Source organism: Acinonyx jubatus, chromosome C2, assembly GCF_027475565.1.
Source record: "Acinonyx jubatus isolate Ajub_Pintada_27869175 chromosome C2, VMU_Ajub_asm_v1.0, whole genome shotgun sequence".
Taxonomy (NCBI): Eukaryota; Metazoa; Chordata; class Mammalia; order Carnivora; family Felidae; genus Acinonyx; species Acinonyx jubatus.
The window spans coordinates 40,038,740-40,041,984 of NC_069384.1; the positions used below are offsets into that span (position 1 = coordinate 40,038,740).

Here is a 3,245-nt window from a genome sequence, read left to right on the forward strand (position 1 = left end):
AAAATTGAGAGGGAGGTGCAGACATTTCCCATTATATCCCGATCCCCACATATACATAACCTTCTCCATTATCAACATTCTCAGAAAAAAAACAAAAAAACAAAAAAACAATTACTCACCAGAAGAGTACTTTTTTTTTTTTTTTTAACCAAGGATGAACCCATAGTGGCACATCATAATCACCCAAAGTCCAGATTCTCTTAGGGTTCACTACTGGTGTTATATATAATCTATGGGTTTGGATAAATATAGTATCACACAGGGTATTTTCACTGCCCTAAAAGTCCTCTGTGCTCCCCACTTGTTCATTTCTTCTCTCCCTCTCCCAACCCTCACCTCTGGAAACCACTGATGTTTTTACTATTGTCATAGTTTTACCTTCTCCGCCATATTGTATAGTTGGAATTATACAGTGTGTAGCCTTTTCAGATTGGCTTTTTTCACTCAGTAATGTACATTTAAGGTTCCACCATGTCTTTTCATAGCTTGATAGCTCATTTCTTTTTAGTGCTGAGTAATATTCCATTGCCTGGATTACCAGTTTATTTATCCATTCACCTAATGAAGGACATCTTGGTTGGTTTCAAGTTTTGGCAATCACGAATAAAGCTGCTGTAAATATCCATGTGCAGGTTTCTGTGTGGACATAAATTTCAACTCCTTTGGGTAAATACCGAGGAGCACACCTGCTGAAATGTATGGTAAGAGTGTTTAGTTTTGAAGGAAACTACCAAACTGTCTTCCAAAGTGGGTGTACTGTTTTGTATTCCCACCAGCAATGTATAAGAGTTCCTGTTGCTCATCCTCACCAGCATTTGCTGTTGTCAGTGTTACAAAATTGGGCCATTCTAATAGGAGTATAGTGGTATCTTGTTTTAATTTGTATTTCCCTGATGACATATGGTGGGGACCATCTTTTCATATGCTTGTTTTTTTATCTGTATATCTTCTTTGGTGAGGTGTCTGTTAAGATTTTTGGCCCATTTTTAAATCAGATTGTTAGTTTTCTTTTTGTTGAATTTTAAAAGGTCTTTGTAGATTTTGGGTAATAGTCCTTTATCAGATGTGTCTTTTACAAATATTTTCTTCCAATCTGTGGCTTGTCTTTTAATTTTCTTGATATTGTCTTTCACAGAGCACAGTTTTTAATTGTAACAAAGACGAGCTTATCAATTATTTCTTTCATGGCTCATGACTATAGTGTTGTAAAAAGGCATCACCATACCCAGAAGCTTATCTACTAGGAGTTTTATAGTTCTGCATTTTCTGTTTATGTCTGTGATCCACTTTGAGGTAATCTTTGTGAAAGGTATAAAGCATGTGCCTAGATTTTTTTTTTTTTGCATGTGGATGTCCAGTTATTCCAGCACCACTTGTTGATGAGACTATCTCCACTCGACTGTATTATTGCCTTTGCTCCTTTGTCAAAGACCAGTTGACTATATTTATGGGGGTCTGTTTCTGGGCTCTTTTCTGTTCTGTTCTCTTGATGTTATTTGTCTATTCTTTCACCAATACAACAATGTCCTTATTAGCGTTAGTCTTCCAACTTTTTTCTTCAATATTGTATTGGCTATTCTGGGTCTTTTCCTCTGCATATAAACTTTAGGATCAATTTGTTGATACCCATAAAATAACCTGCTGGGGTTTTGATTGGGATTGAATTCAATTTGTAGATCAAGATATTGACATCATGACAATATTGAGATTTCCTATTCATGAATATGGAATCTCTCTCCCATTTTAGTTTTTTGATTCATTCATTAGTTTTGTAATTTTCCTCATGTAGACCTTATATGTATTTGGTTAGATTTATGCCTAAGTATTTCATTCTTGGGATGCTAATATAAATGGTATTGTATATTAGTTTGTGAAAACATTTAAAAAAATGTTAATGTTTATTTATTATTGAGAGGCAGAGCATGAGAGGGGCAGAGAGAGGGGGAGACACAGAATCTGAAGCAGGCTCCAGGATTCGGCTGTCAGCACAGAGCCCGACATGGGGCTTGAACTCACGAACCGAGAGATCATGACCCAGGTGCCCCAGTTTGTGAAAACATTTTTAAAGCTACTTAAAAATGATTAGTAGGATATATGAAACATCAGGTTTACCAAGAAATAATGTAATTTAGAATGCAGTATTAGAATGTTTTTAGTACATATCTTCAAATCCTTTTTAGGTGAAATCATGAATAATTCTAAAAGATTCTAATAACTTCTGCCTTCCTTTTCCCAGTTCTCATGCGCACACGCACACACACACACAGACACACACATCCTACCACTTGGACATTTTACTTTTTTTTTTAAGTTTATTTATTTACTTACAGCATGTGCACACATGTGAGGGAGGGAGGGGCAGAGAGAGGGAGAGAGAGAATCCCAAGCAGGCTCTGCCCTATCAGCGCAGAGCCAGATGTGGGGCTTAATCTCATGAACCGTGAGATCATGTGACAGATGATCTCAAGAAATCAAGAATTGGACACTTAACCAACTGAGCCACCCAGGCACCCCAACATTCATTAATTCTTAAAGGATAACTAGGTTTCATTTGCCCAACATAATAATCTAAAATGATATGGGCTTATATAAGACATTTTTAAACCAATACTTTTGAATTTTAAATTCTAAAATACATATTTATTTTTCACAAACATTCTATTTAATAGATCAGCTTAACATTAGTGGCAAATTTTAATACAGTAGAAAGCCTTCAGTATATATTGTCTCTATTTAAAGTTTGTTTATTTTTCTTAAGAAAGAAGTTCCAGGACTGATGTCACTGAAGATAAGAAAGTTAAGAAATAAGATAAACTGCTAGGTTATTTGAATTGTTCATCCTGGTGGTTACAGCATGTTAAATTAAAGTTATATATTGGTTTGAGAGTGGTAGTGAGAAAAATTATCCAAAATAGTGAGTCATGAGATATTTGGGCTTTAAAAGGATACCACATTCCTAAGAACACCAATATTTATCTCTTAGGAATCAGTGAAAAAAAATCTTTTTTATGTTTATTTTGAGAGAGAAAGTGTGCGTGTGTGCACCCGCACAGCAGGGGACGGTGGGGCAGGGGAGGAGAATCCCAAGCAGGCTCTGAGCTGTCAGTGCAAAGCCCGACATGGGGCTCAATCTCAAGAACTGCAGGATCATGACCTGAGCCGAAAACAAGAGTCGGATGCTTAACTGACTGAGTCACACCCACACTCCCTGGAATCGGTCAAATTTAAATACATGTTTTACATGA

General features: G+C 36.3%; 1 protein-coding gene across 4 annotated transcripts in view; it reads left to right on the top strand.

The window, feature by feature from the left end:
* The window catches only part of ZNF654 (zinc finger protein 654), a 92,664-nt gene that overhangs the window by 72,969 nt on the left and 16,450 nt on the right, over nt 1-3,245 (top strand). The window lies entirely within an intron of this gene.